At 37.1% G+C, this 16,278-nt stretch overlaps 1 protein-coding gene and 1 pseudogene across 1 annotated transcript in view; both read left to right on the top strand.

Annotated features, from left to right (window-relative positions):
- Positions 1–14,762, top strand: part of LOC123837103 (actin-related protein 2/3 complex subunit 2-like) — a 97,439-nt pseudogene extending 82,677 nt beyond the window's left edge.
- KHDRBS2 (KH RNA binding domain containing, signal transduction associated 2) overlaps positions 1–16,278 on the top strand; it is a 567,314-nt gene that overhangs the window by 502,440 nt on the left and 48,596 nt on the right. The window lies entirely within an intron of this gene.

Genomic DNA, 16,278 nt, shown 5'->3' with positions numbered 1-16,278 from the left:
GATCCATTCCACAGTCAGTAAGTAGCTTCCACAGCCGATGCAGCATTTTCTTTCAATAATCAATTACAAAGATTTATAAAAACCATGAGCAAGGTCCTCTGTAAGATCCTGCGTCAAGTGGGAAGGCTGATGCCAAGCAATGTAAGACACAGTCCGTACCCGAAGGACAGTTACTTCTATGAGTTCCTAAAATCCTGCCCTGTGTGGCTCTAAACATAGTCTGGGTTTGTAACCCTTGATTCTCCGACTTGTACCTCAATTTAGAGAGAGACAAGTTCTGAGAAGTAATCATAGGCTCACCTGCTCCCTTCCGGAACACGATGTCCGCAGAACACATAGGACTCAGGCTTGGTGAGCTCGCGAAGCTGAAATACTCTCTTGCCCCGCTCACGAATAATGGTACAGGTCATCAGTGTATTTTTTGCGGCCCTGACCAGAAGCCGTGGATCAGGTGTTTTGTTGTGTTTTTTTTTTTAAAGATTTTATTTATTTATTTGAGAGAGAGAGAATGAGAGACAGAGAGCATGAGAGGGAGGAGGGTCAGAGGGAGAAGCAGACTCCCCGCCGAGCAGGGAGCCCGATGTGGGACTCGATCCCGGGACTCCAGGATCATGACCTGAGCCGAAGGCAGTCGCCCAACCAACTGAGCCACCCAGGCGCCCCAGGTGTTTTGTTTTAATGCAGAAAGCTTCTAGCTTCTCACCTCACTGAGAATTCCAGTTAAATTGTTGCCTTTTTACTCCTCCAAATCTGTTAGTTCCCTATGGCTGCAGTAACATATTACCACAAATTAAGTGGCTTAAAATAATAAAACTATTCTCTCAGAGTTCTAAGAGTTCAGAAGTCCAAAATCAAAGTGTTGGAAAACCTGGAGAGACTCTTCTTCCAGCTTCTGGTGGCTGTTGGGTTCCTTGGCTTATGACACCATCACTGCAGCCTCTGCCTCTGTAGTCATACTGTCTTTGTGGGGGGGGGGGGTGTCTGTGCAGGAGCACTTGCGTGATCAACCTCTGCCTCTCTCTCTTAAGGTGACTTGTGAGAGTATTTAGAGCCCATTCAGATTAATACAGGACAATCTCCTTATCTCAAGATCCTTAACTTAATTGCATCTGCAAAATCCCTTTTTCCAAATAAAGTAACATTTACAGATTCCTGGGACTGGGACATGGACATATTTTTGGGAGTCATTATCAGTCGACCACACCATTTTACAACACACATTAATTGGAGACATGGGTAACAGATTTGAAGCTTTTTCTGCACGTCTGGACCAATCCCCACACTTCCTCCCATCTCCATACTTTCTTCTCTTTCCATATCGTCCTGGGGAAGAAAATACAAATCTCAACACTACACAAATATAAACAAATGATCCGCAATTTGTTTAGCATAACCATTACTGACTAACTCAGTGGAGCGGACTGACTGTAAGTTATAACCTCTTCTCTGCTTAAAGAAAGATGTTTATATACATTCTACTCAACAGTTGCTATTACCTGTCCAAAATACCACCCTCTTCTTTCTGAGAAGTGCTCATACAGTTTTGAGGGTACCAGACCATTCAAGTCATGACTCCTCACCCCCCAGAAGTAATGATAGGTATGAAGAGAAGCATAGGATCTTCACTGATCACTGAAGTTTGAAAACCGAAGCTGAGAGAGACACATCCAAGACATGTCCAAAACACATCTTATTCAAACAGTACTATAAATCTGTCTCAGGAAAGCCTGCCTTGACTACCTTATTAAAATTTCTGCACCCACTGCCCCATCCCAAAAACTTGGCTCTAATTTTTTTCCAGATATCTATCTCCATATAGCATAATATATACTCAGTTTAATCACTTTGTTTATTCTTTATCTCCACTATAAGCCAGCAACTAGAATGTCATCTCAATTTATAGAGAGATTTTGGTTTTATTTATTCGTGTAGCACAATCACTGAAATACTGCCTGGCACCTTGCAGATACTCAAAATACACTTGTCAAGTGAAATAATTAGGTTTTCAGTTTGTTAAAGTCTGTAATATTAGAGACAAATATTGGAGAAAGCTAATGGAATGAAAGTTTAAAAATAATGCAATTGAGTAACATATCTTTTTGTATTTCAGTTACAATTGTGTTGGATATTTGGCTTATAGAAAAGCAGATTTAGCACACTGATTTGATGGAAAAACATTAGGATTTAGAATCAGCTAAAGCTAGGTCAAGTCTTTTCTGCTATCTATTGATCTGTGAGATCTTGAGCAAGTTACTTAAACCCTATGAAACTTACTCTTCTCATCTGCAAAATGGGAAAAGTAATCCTTATCTTGCAGAACAATCTATGTGCCATCAAAATGTTGAATGGGACTTTCAGACCTAGGGCAGTCTGAGGAGACTTGGCCTACACGCCAGTGCTAGATGTGTGATGTCTCAGGGCCTTCCCACTCTTGCCTGTGATGTGTGGTGCCTTCCTGTTATGGCCGGTATGGTGTCTCGCCCACCTCAAATTCCTATGTTGAAGCCCTAACACTCACTACATTAGAATATGACTGTATCTGGAGATAGGGGCCTGAAAGAGGTAATTAAGTTAAAATGGTATTGTTAGGATGGGCCCTAATCCAATATACCTTGTGTCCTTATGAGAAAGGAGATTGGGACACAGACACCAGGAATGCACTCACAGAGGAAAGGCCCAAGTGAGGACACGACGCGAAGGCAGCCATGTACAAGCTAAGGAGAAAGACTTCAGAAAAAACTGAACCCCTGACACCTTGATCTTGGGCCTCTAGCCTCCAGAACTATGAGAAAACTAATTTCTGTTAAACCACCCAGTCTGTGGTATTTTGTCATAGCAGCTCTAGCAAACTAATACACTTCCCTCAAGTTTTTTCTGCCAGCAGGCCCTCCCATCAGAGTGTGCCAATTTGGTTAATCCCTAGAATTGAATTAACAGCTTGTTACTCCTTTTCCGGGTGAAATCCAACACTATTCAGCATTTAGGTGTTATGTTTGTTTAGCAAAAATGTGATGGATTGCATCATGGACAGTTTAGCCATATGTTATTTAGCTGATGGTTCTGTTCCCTTTTCTCTGAGCATCTTTCCCATCTGTGTGTCAAATTATAAAGTTTGGGCTCTTGCAATAGGACACATATATTATCCCTGATGTAGGAATCAATATATAGAAACTATTAGTAGTTGCAGGAGTTGGGAAATTGAGTATAAATTTTGAAAATACAGGGCTATTCAAGAACTTCAGAAGTTGAGTCATTGGTCCTTCAGGTACTTAGTACTTTACTTTTTTTTTTTTAAGATTTTATTTATTTGAGAGAGCACCCACATTAATGAGCACAAGCAGGGAGGTGGGGAGGGAAGAGGGTGAGGGAGAAGCAGACTCCCGGCTGAGCAGGGAGCCAAATGCAGGGTGCAGGACTCAATCCCAGGATCCTGAGATCATGACCTGAGCCCAAGGCAGACGCTTAATTGACTGAGCCACTCAGGCACCCCTACTTAGTACTTTACTTTAGAAATTATATAAGGATATCCTCAGTTGTAAAATGAGTATGCATAAAAGTAGTAGCCTCCTAACAATTAACAGAGTAATCTATGGAAAGTGTTTAGCACAGATCCCAAAATACGTCACTCAAAATTCTTTACTGTACTATGCCATATTATAAAATATTATCTTTGTATATTTCTGTTTGTTATGCTAATAATAGCAATAACATTACAATTACTATCATAGTTTACCTTGTTTTTACTATAGACATAACACCATTTATATGCAAGGCTACTCAAGATAAAATCAGAAACATGGGAATTTGACCTCGGAAAGAACATTAACATTTATCAAATTTGACTATCCCTGGGATGATTTATTGCCTCCTAGTTCTTTTTTTTTTTTTTTTTTTTGGCTTGTTCTTCTTTTGGTCATAAATGAGAAGAGGGAGGCAGTTACTCCCTGGTAAACAAGGAAAATACAAGAGAGGGAAATAAAGAAATGTTAAAGGCTTAGAAGGGAAATATAGAGGCATAGAATCAGAAGATGGATTTGTATGGGAACACTTGATTGCTTTCCAAAGAAATGGGCCAGAGCTGGTGAGCAGAGCACCCTGGTGGATTAGCGAGGTGAATGGGGATAACCGACGGTACCTGTAGCTAATCACGGTCCTATGAAAAGAACAGTGGAAGTTCAGAAAAGCCCACTATGTGCTACGTGGCTAGAGGAGTCTTTTTCTTTTTTAATAGAAGAGTCTTAATCAAGGAGATTTAACAGAAATCTAGGCAGTAGACTGGTCTGGCTTGTTCCCTTTGTTGTTCTCTATATTTACCAGTCTTTGTACAAGACTCACTACTACCATTCTGCTTCCTTCATTTCTGTTACCATTTACTGGAACAAAAGTAGCCGTTATTCACTGGTCTCAGATTTAAACATAACACAGAGTTTTAAAAACTGACCTTTCATCTCTTGTGATGCTCTTCTCAATCCTGACTTTCTTCTCCCTATGTTTATATCCTCCTTGTGGCAAGAATGTTGTTTTGTAGTTTTGGTTCTTTAAATAAATGGATACTATCACACATAACATGTTTCTGGCGACTTCTACCCTTTTCCATACAGTAATCTTATTTATACTTAAAATAACTCTTCACTAACAGTACACCGTATGTTAACTAACTGGAATTTAAATAAAAACATGAAACTACAAAAAAATAATAAAGTTCATTTTGAAAAAAAAACCTCTTCATTATCAATTCTGTGAATGTTGAAAGCCTCCTCAAGCATAAAACACAGAGATCATTCTATTAGTTTATAAGGAAACAATAAGGAATACAGCAGAACTGACAACAGCAGGGCTGCTTTAAGACAGCAGTCTTTAAATCACCGAAGATTCACACATATGGGGCTATTTGTCTCCTCTTTCGTTAATTTTTTAAAATGATTATAAGAAGGGCGGCACCTAGGTGGCTCAGTCGGTTAAGCATCAGACTCTTGATTTTGGCTCAGGTCATGATCTCAGGGTTGTGAGATCGAGTCTGGCATCTGGCTCCACACTCAGCGGGGAATCTGCTTGGGATTCTCTCTCTCCCTCTCTCTCTGCCCCTCCCCTTGCTTGCACGCTGTCTCTCTTGCTCAAATAAATAAGTAAATAAATAAATAAATCTTTTAAAAAAATGATTATAAGAAGGATAAGTGCAGAATCAGAAAGTGTTTTTCATTTCCCCTAAGCTCATTGCTCTTTGCTATTGTTTGGATGTTTACATATTGAAATTTTCTCAGAACGATCAAAGATTATTATGTCATTAACGGTATCTTCATTTTAGTTATGAATACTCCCCAAAAAGTCAGTTTATTAAAAATGCCCTCCAAGTTCTCAGTCCATTTCATTCATTAGAAAGCAAAATCACTCAAAATCAAAAGAGAAAATCAAGGATAATTTATACAATGAGAGAGAAAAGATGAAGGCAGAGTGGAAGGTAGATTCAAAAGATACATCATTTTTGCTATCAAAATGAAATCACTTATAAAATCTAAATCTTTTGGCTTTTTCTCCTTAAGTTTGAACTGAAAAAGAAAGCAGACATTAAAAAATTTCTGACAGCTGAATATTTCATATATATATATTCACTAAGTGCTTCAGTGTTCAGTATGGCCACTTAATCTTAAAATTAAAATTAATTAAAATTAAATAAAATTAAAAATTCAGTTCTTCAGTCACACCAGCCACATTTATGTACTCAACAGCGACATCTGACTATGACTACCATATCGGACAGCACAGAGCACAGAAAATTTCCAACATCACAGAAAGATCTATTGGAAAGCACTGCACTAGGATACATAAAGTCTCCAAGTATGAAATACAATAGGAATTTTAACATTATAAGCCAATGCAATGTTAAATTTGGAAAGAAATGAGTTGCCACAGAGTAAATGAATATTTAATAGAATAATTCAGCAATCTGAATGATCCTTTGATAGAAATTTGAGTTTCTGGGCACCTGGGTGGCTCAGTTGGTTAAGTGTCTAGCTTCGGCTCAGGTCATGATCCCAGAGTCCTGGGATCGAATCCCACATCAGGCTCCGAGCTCTGCAGGGAACCTGCTTTTCTCTCTCTCTCTCTCTCGAATAAATAAATAAAATCTTTAAAAAAAAAGAAAAAAGAAAAAAATTTTGAGTTTCTATATGGCAAACTGATATCTTTAGCCCGAATAGCTAACATTTGGGAGTTATAATAGAACACGTGATGTTTAATAAAGCAGAATGCTCTCTACCATGGTTTATGAAACATTTTAGATTGAAGTTTTTAAAGAAATCTCGTGTAAAAGTTAAAATACAGCTAGTCCGGTTGCAGTGAAGATGGAGGGTCCCTGCCTGCTCAGTCTGGCACGCTGCGGGTTTCCAACATAGCTTGAATCATGAGCCCCAAGGACAGCCTGAGCTATCTTAAAAAAAAAAAAGCAAATTCTGACCAGAGTAGGTGAGAGTAGTTTAAAAAGTAGACTAGTAAAGATCAGAACTAAAGCTAATTCAGCAGTGAGACCCCTCCCTACTCAATGTCAAAATAAATATTTTATGATTAACTTAATGTGAATGTTTACATCTTCTCCATGAAAATAAGCACTGCTGAAACAGAAAAAAAAAATCCAGAAAAATGAAATCAGGAAATGTTGTCATGACTAAGAACAGGACCAAGTTTTAGAAGACAACTCATATTTTTCACTAGAAGTATCAGAAGGTTAAGGATGAAAAGAAAGGCATTGTTGTATCTTGCTATATTTCTAAACATAGTAATCTGTAAAGATTAGAAATTCTTTCCCCTTTGGATAATAAAATAATTTTGCTTATATATATAGTACCATATAACAGAAAAAAAAATCACAAAGATGAAGATTACTTAACTGGCTTACATGAAACCGTTTTTCATTTTGATATGCATTTGCCTGATGAATAATTTATTAGAAAGTGATAATTGTATAAAACTAAATACAAAAATTGCTTTATTTATGAATGTAAACGATAGATTCTTAAATTGTTTTTTAATTGAAAAAAATGTTACTAAAGATCAGAGCTCAAATATTTTGGGGGAGAAATACTGAAAAATATTAAACAGATACATCATGCCATTATACTCTTGTTCTGCAAGCTATTAAAATCCCTGCTTCCACAACCAAATTCATATCGCCAAGAAGTGTGGCAAGAGTCATTATGGGATGTTAAGATTTAGGATTCTGTTTTCTTTTGTTTTCTAATTTATGCCCTGCCATGCACAGGTTGAATCCGATCAGCTACAATGATGTTAACAACTTTTTAGGCTTTCATTTCTTAGAGCCTGAAATAACAGCAGCCTCAAGGCAACTAGATAGATTATTGGAGGTAAAAAGACATTAAAAAAAGAAACTCACCCCTGTGTGGCCAGCCCACTGGGTACCTATGATTAGAAATATATGAAGTTATGACAGTGCCCTGCTATTCATCTTTAGCCTTTTGGTACTTATGAATGAAAAACATGAATTGTCTTCTAAAACTTGATCCTATTTTAGTCATGACAATGTTTACCAATTTTATCTCTTTTTCTGTTGAGTGAGTTAGAAGGCCTTAGAGACTTATAACGCTGATTTTAAAGTATTTGCTTTGGGTTCTATTCCAAAGCAGGATGGATGCTTATGATGCGAAGTACACAAAGCATCCATTTAAAATGGTTCCATTAGCAAACTAACATTCATTAGTACATTGCTGTAAACTTCCAGTTTCATTAGTCATAGTTCTGTTCATTAATTAGATTGAACATACTGCTGCCTGATTTCTAAAGTGTTAAGAGGCATTTATAAAAATGGGGTGGGGGAAACCTATTGACAAATGAATCCTCTTAAGAAACACAAAGTTAACAACATTTCATGGCATATTAGGGGGAAAACTAACTAAAATATTACAGGATGTCCAATTTAAGTTATATCATGGAAGCATTTTGTAAATAGCTACTACTTCCCTCTGTCTTCACCAAGCAGCAAGTTTTATTATTTTTAATGTAGAGTTTGTGATGTACTTTGTTTTATTATACAGTTTTTTAACAGAAAAAAAACATGTTCATGAATAAGAGTTATCTACTTGGTAGAAATGGTCTTACAGTTCTTTGGGTGCTTTTAATATCCAAAGAAGTTAGGTCTCAGAAATATGCAATCTCTAACCTTCGTGTAGAGTGTACATATAAATGGAAAAGCTGATTAATAGCTACAATCTACACAGAAAATGAAGGTATTATAAAATACCCCTTATTAGGGACTTATTCACTGATTTCCATAGAAAACTTTCTGAAAATTCAAGTTTTGCCTCCTTGCAGAGTTAGGCTGTTAGGTGCAGTGAATCCCCACCGATTATGTGGACCCTTATGTTGTAGGATGGTTTTGAACAGATAATGACCTCCCACACCAAGTGAGTGAACTGACCTACTGCATCAGTAACAAAAGCTACACATTGGGAAGTATCCATAACCATGCTGCTCCAAACCAACCAGCAATCTGTAATAGGCAGCCCTTCTTTCCATGGGAAAAAAGAAATGGAACTTACTATTAAAATCCCTTCTGTATTGGGGCGCCTGGGTGGCTCAGTTGGTTGAGCGACTGCCTTCGGCTCAGGTCATGATCCTGGAGTCCCGGGATCGAGTCCCACATCGGGCTCCCTGCTCGGCGGGGAGCCTGCTTCTCCCTCTGACCCTCCCCCCTCTCATGTGCTCTCTCTCTCTCATTCTCTCTGTCTCAAATAAATAAATAAAATCTTTAAAAAAAAAAAATCCCTTCTGTATTGTAAGAAACTCATCTATACAGCACCAAACAGGGAATGCATGATGAAAAGCAGGGAGATATTCACATAAAAATAAAACTTTTAAGAAAAGAAACATGAGAAAGCATAAATAATCCATAATTTAGGAGATACTTGTCATAAGCATTGATCATTACATCCTATGGGAATATTGACTATTAAAACATTGGCATTCTGTGTTTAGTTTTTTGTTTTAATAATATTTTATGATGTGTTTTTAAATTTGCATTATTACCAGGAAGTGTTATTATAATAACAAAAGATCATATATGAAGTGGATTTTATGCATTTTATGATTTAACTCATTAAGTTAAAAAAGGAACATATAAGAGTCAACCACACTTCATAAAGAAAGTTAAATGTCAAGTTCCTATCTGACCTGTTAATTACATTCAATACCATTGAAGGGCAACATTTGCAAATTGCTTCTGTGCCTAATATTTTAGTGTTTGGTGACAAATTTATGATCTTGACCCTCATAATTAAATTACTTAATTCTAGAATATTTAATGGTTCTTGATTGCATATTGTCTTTATTTTCTTTTTCTCTCAATTGTGTTAGAAAATTCCATATTATTTCCTTTTATTTTCTTTTAATACCCACTGACATTTTACAGAAAATAAAACCTGAAATGAGAATAATGACCAAATGCTAAATCTGTCACCAGTGCTTGTTAAATTTAAAAGTCTTCGAAGAAAGCATAGGTATATACAAAGTGAGGATGACATTTCATATCATTTAAATTTCCAAATGATTTTCTTCTGGAAGCCACAATAATTTACTAGCATCATAAGACATTTTTGCTTCTCTTTAGTTGATAAAAACATGTTAGTTTTATAGTTTCTAATATTGGTATTAGGTTGGACTATAGAAAATTGACAGTATTTGATATTTTTGACCTACAAACATGACAATTTCATATGATCCAACTAAACTTTTTATTTTATTTATTTTTTAAAGATTTTATTTATTTATTTCACAGAGAGAGATAGCGAGAGCAGGAACACAAGCAGGGGGAGTGGGAGAGGGAGACGCAGGCTTCCCACAGAGCAGGGAGCCCGATGCGGGGCTCGATCCCAGGACCCCGGGATCATGACCTGAGCCGAAGGCAGACGCTTAAGGACTGAGCCACCCAGGCGCCCCACCAACTAAACTTTTTAAATAGGTAAATTCATTACAACACTCATTAACCAAATTGTCAGTAACATTATTTAATATTTTGGAAACATATGTATGCATGTCTAAACTGCGGTCAGAGATGTTCTAAACTATTATGAGTGATAATTCCCTTTTTGAGTTACAAGAAATCTTCAAACACCCCACAAATGAGTGCTGATTAGAAAACCTCTATATATCGAGGAAGTTTAATATATAATCTATTTATGTTTCCATTTTTGTCAACATGTTTTGATTTGGTGTCTGTGGGGGCAGTAATGGGCACACAGAGACAGCCAGAGATTCTCACAGGTACATGTCAAGGTTAAGAAAGTACATTGGCATGGGGACTTTTACGACAGGCTTTTCAAGAAATAACATCTTTTTTTTATGAATTCAAGACTGATTTTAGAGTGGGTTCTTCTTGTAGAAAACATGATTCTATTTATTACAGTGGATGCTTGTACCTTCCAGTTCCTGGTGAGATAAAGACCAATTAAAGAGGGGAGTGGGACTTCTAACACTGTGTTCACATAGAGTTTGGTGCAGCCTGAGCTTCTCATCTCAGTAGATAGTCTGAACAATGGTTGTTATTTCAATTGTCATCTATCTGCTGATGACTTCCAGAGCTCTATTTGAAGCCCAGACTGTCTCAGCCTCAAACCCCTATGCCCAGTTGCCTCAAACTAACTCTCCATGACATCGAGGTCATCTGCTACTTTTCTAACTGCCTACCAGGCAGTTCATTTAATCGTCTTTGGAAGAAAATACCATCAGCCAAAGCTTTCCCAAGTTTCCATACACAACATTGAGGAGAGTTCACTGAAAAATTACAAGGCATGTTAAAATCAATATCAATTCAACAAAAACCAAGAGGAAAACATAAAGGCACTGATGACAGATGTTGGAGTTATCATCCAGGGGTTTTACAGTATGATTAACATATTCAAGAAAGGTGGGGGGGGAATGGAGCCTCATCCCAAAAGACTTGGAATTTTTAAGAATCGAAGAAAGTTACAAAATGCAGATATATATATTTTGTCATTCCATCCTTGCCTATAGGATACAGATAAACTCCTTACCACGTCATAGGAAGCACTTCAAACCTTCCTCCTATCTATTTCTTGAGCCCGACTGCCTACCATTTCATAGACATTTTGTGCTTTAGTTACATTCAACTGCTAACAGTTCCCTAAACACAGGACTTTCTTTTGATGTTGCCGAGCATTCACACTTGATGTTCTTGGAAAGTGGAAAGCTCTCACACTACCTGCTAGTCCATCTAGAAATACAGATTTATCCACAAATAACCATCTCAACTAAGACCTTTCCTTAGACATTCTTGCATTCCTTCCAATGTACTCCCATAGCACCTATTACATACTCTATTAAATGCTTCCCATCGGTATTTCAATTTTTCAGACATCTATTGGTCTCCTGTATGTAATAGGCCAGGAGCAGGGGTGTGCTACAACTGATTCATGCTGGCTCACGAGACCCCTTGTGAGATGTTTAGGATTTTTGTGAATTGGTTGCTAAACCCAGCTATTATTAAAAATTAAGTTAAACTAACTTAAAATGTATTGAATGGAGCACTGGGTGTTATACGCAAACAATGAATCATGGAACACTACATCAAAAACTAATGATGTAATGTATGGTGATTAACATAACAGTAAAAAATAAATTAAAATAAAAAACATAAAAAAACTAATGATTTATGGTGATTAATGTAACATAATAAAATAAAATTTAAAAAATTTAAATAAATGATATGAAAGACAGAGATAGTTAATATTTTCAAGTTCATCATTATCTCATTATTTTATTACAATCTATGCTCTAGGTTATTTATGTCTGCTGCTTCCGTATGGTGGAAATAATATATAATGGTGTGCTACTGTTCATCTCTTCCCAAATTTGTTGCTTTTCATGTTGATAGCTTAAAATCAGCCATGGTAAGAGTATTTACACCACAGATACCAGCAAATGCCAAAAGCTAGGACTTGATCTTTTGTTATTGATTATGTAGATTTAAGAACACTATGGAGAAAATATTAATAATGCAGATTTAACTTAAAATTGTGTTATGCCTATAGCCTTTACAGTGTGAACAGAACACAAAATTGAGGAAATGTTCTAGTATGTGAAAGCCATTGTCCAATTCAGAACAAAGTTGCTCACATAACTGACAAAGAAATAAAGTTGACATACATATTTGAGGTTTTCCTTTTATTTTACTTGCCAACATAAATGAAAATTTCAAATGACATTCGGGTCAGATTTATAATGTTCATCAATACAAGGGTGCCTTATTTGCTGAGTAAGATAGTCATCACACAGGAGATGTCATTCTGTTGTCTTCTTGCTTCCATCATTTCTGTTGAAAAATTCTGCTTCGTCTCTTTTTGTTCACTTTGAAGATAATATATCAGTTTTTCTGGATACCTTTGAATTTTGATTTTCAGCAGTTTTATTAGGATATTCCTAGGTGCATTTTCTTCGTATTTATGCTAATTAAAATTCACAGAGTGTCTCGGAAAAAAAAGATGGTAGTCATATTTTATCTGTTTTGTGATTTATTGTGGTATCATTGCAATATCAGAATTATAAAAACTAATTTTTTTTAAAGATTTTATTTATTTATTTGAGAAAGAGAGAGAGAGAAACAGCATGAGAGGGGATAGGGTCAGAGGGAGAAGCAGGCTCTCCAACGAGCCGGGAGCCCGATGTGGGACTCGATCCCGGGACTCCGGGATCATGACCTGAGCTGAAGGCAGTCGCCTAACCAACTGAACCACCCAGGCGCCCTAAAAACTGATTTTACAAGAGATAGCAAGTCACACTGAAGTTGTATGTGTATAAAACAAAATAAATTAGATATTTTATCTGTAAGTTGTGTGCAATAAATTTTAATATAAATTAAATATACAATTTTAAGTATAAATTAAATTTATACATATTTACAAATTTGATTTTTATTTGTAAATTGTGTGCTTATGTAAGATTTATAGTGAAATTATGTATACATACACACACACCACACACATACACACATGCATATACTTTTTTTGAAGAGGCATTTGTTAAACATTTATCAGAACACACAGGCTGAGAACCTCTCAAAGACAGGAATTAAGTCTTGTTCTTCTTTTATCTCTATTGCTTGGATAATAAATTCAGTGGTTAATATACACTCTGGTGAATTACTATTATTTTAAGCCTATATATAGAGAGAGCCATTATTTAGATTTGAAACCCAAAATTGGTGCAGAAATCATGGTTCAAGATGAAGTGTTTAAATCAAATTGAAAAATTAGTAGGCATATTAAGGCAGAGAAATGTATTTTCCAAAGCAGATTGGAAAAGGGCTGGCTTTGTATAACTATGTGCTTATAGTAATACACATCTATCCTGTATGCTGCCTTTCCCAGTATAAAGTGTATGTATAAAGTGACCTATAATTCATGGGGAACTACAAAGAAATCCTCCTCTTCTTTCACACTGTAGCCTTCACATCAGGCTACACTTCACATTGTGACTTAAGCAAATTGTAGAGGACTTGATGAAGATCTGGAAAATAGCCAAGATTGCATTTCTTAAGGATCTTGTAAGGATCTTTAATTTGGTTCAAAGAATAGAAAACTAAAGAATTTATAACTTCACAGATATGAAGGAATTCAAGATAGAAGTGATGTTCTTCATGACCATATTCCAGAAAACATGGTCTTTTTTCCGTTGGGCATTTTGTTTTTTTGTGAGAGATACCAAATCATCTGTCTTCAGCTGGAAGGAAATAACATTAAAACTTTTAATTGCAGAAGTTGTTTTTCCCTTTCACTGGGACATCAGATATAGAAAATTCTACTCTGAGACCCTGATAATTTAATTAGCATCTAAAATAGTCTTGGACCATCAGCCATTGTTAGGCAGGCCAGCCGCTGCCACATTCCTGCTGGAGGTGAACAACGGCATCATCGCATCATCGAGGAGACACGTGAGCTCAAATTCAAAAACGTGGCCACTGGTAACAAATAAGAAGCAGTAGAAGTAATATTTGCAGATTTCAATGGAGTCCTCTATCATATTTCAGATCCCAATGGAGACAAAACAAAAATGATATATTTCCTTGAAATTCTACAAAGAACTTCAGGCACATGGTGCCTGATTAGTTATTAAAGAGGGCATAGGGCAGTTTCTTGGTAAATCCCCAATCAGGACACAGTGTCTCTTTGCTATGTGACCTTGAAAATCTGCTGGCATCCAAGGATTCCGTTGTGCATCAGGCTGGCATATTGACACTAAATTGTTTTGCTTCTGTCTTTGAAAAATACTTTCAATTCCAGGAAGAGGGCAAGGAAGGAGAGAACGAGGCAGTTATCCATTAGAGGGATGATGAGATCACGTATGCTGAGTCTAAAAAGGACAGAGCCAGAGTAATCTTTAGCACAGTGTTTAAGGATGACGACTTTGTGGTCATTGGAAAAGTGTTCATGCAGGAGTTCAAAGAAGGACACAGAGCCAGCCACACGGCCCCACGGGTCCCCTTTAGCCACTGGGAACCTCCTCTGGAGCTGAAAGACACGGACGCTCCGATGGGTGACAGCACTGGCTCTGTGACCTTCGTGCTGTCCCCTCGCCGCACCAACGCCAGTGCTCGAGACATCACGATCCACACGTTCTGGGACCATCTGCACTACCACATCAAGTGCACTAAGGCTAGATTCACACACGATGCCGGCAAAAACGGCGACTTCCTCAAGGTGCTGAGCCGTGCATGCCCAGATGTCGAGAAAAAGAAATGAAAACAGTCCCAGGGGAGACCGTTTTCGTGCCGCTAGATCTCTGGGACAGGAGAAGGCAGCTGCGGGCAACGGAAGGCTACTGGGTAATCGTAGTTTTTCATGTTGCGCGGCTTCAGGTTCTTAATGGGTTCTCGGTTTTGGTTCCATTTTGTACATGTTTGGAAATAATCTGCAGAAATGAGCTGTGCTGGCAAGGACTTCATACTTCTTAAGAATTAAAAAAAAAAAAAAGAATCCCACTTGATCAACTTAATTCCTTTTCCTTATCTTCCCTCCCTCACTCCCCTTGCCTTCTTCCCCCTCTTCCAAGCTGTTGCACCTTGCAGTATGTTGCTCGGAATGAGTTGCAGGATCAAGCAATCTTAACTTGTTTTCTTCTAAGTATTTGAGTTCAAAACCCCCGTATCTAAGAAATACAGCTGGGGTCACTAATAAAGAAAATCTTTCTATCGTCAAAAAAAAGTCATAATTTTTAGTACAAATGTGTGAATAGGCTGAGACATAAGATAGTAATTTCTTCAGGGGCACCTGGCTGGCTCAGTCAGAAGAGCATGTGATTCTTGATCTCAGAGTGGTGAGTTCAAGGCCCACCGTGGGCACAGAAATTACTTAAAAAAAAAAAAAAGTAGGGGCACCTGGGTGGCTCAGTCCTTAAGCGTCTGCCTTCGGCTCAGGTCATGACCCCAGGGTCCTGGGATCCAGCCCCGCATCGCGCTCCCTGCTCAGCGGGAAGCCAGCTTCTCTCTCTCCCACTCCCCCTGCTTGTGTTCCCTCTCTTTCTGTGTCTCTCTCTGTCAAATAGATAAATAAAATCTTTTTTAAAAAAGTAATTTCTTCAAAGGAAACAGCAGAAACAATGGAGCAAAAATGGGAAAAATATGTTCTGATTTCTTAGTTGAAGATTCATATTTAAGTTGAATCTCTTGCAGATACTGACTGGCTTTTTAGGGAGCATGTCTATTTTACTGATTTATCTTAGAACATTACCAGCATGATTCATAATTTTACTTGCCCTAAGAAAACTATATAAACATATCAAATGCTAGAAAACAAAAATAAATTATGTGTAAGTCTCCACATTTACTTTCCCTTCTATAGTAAGGACAATTATTTGGGGACCACTGCCCTATATACCTTATGAAATTGTGCATTGCCAGGAAAGAGTTCTATATTTACTTTAAAAAATATATTTACTTTAAAAAAAAAGTAAAAGTGTGAGAAGGGAAAGTGTAATCGTCTTCCACAAGCTAAATGGTAAAGCTATTCTTCATAGAGATAATACTATTGTATAATCATCATTTGAAATATTTCTCTTTTAGTGGTGATTGATTTGAGTCAATCCATATCTACTCTGGATGAGAATACTCTCCTTTGTGCTAATTTAACAATCAATACATATTTATTGAGAAAATATTCTATGAATAAATTATGCTAAACACCATAAGGCATCAAAAAAAAGGTGATTAACTATGATATAGTCCATGCTTTTCAGGAGCTTCAATTCTAAAAAGAGAGA

Source organism: Mirounga angustirostris, unplaced genomic scaffold, assembly GCF_029215605.1.
Source record: "Mirounga angustirostris isolate CCGP_5_RB_7025 unplaced genomic scaffold, mMirAng1.0.hap1 SCAF_8, whole genome shotgun sequence".
NCBI lineage: Eukaryota > Metazoa > Chordata > Mammalia > Carnivora > Phocidae > Mirounga > Mirounga angustirostris.
This window is presented reverse-complemented; position numbering and strand designations above follow the sequence as displayed.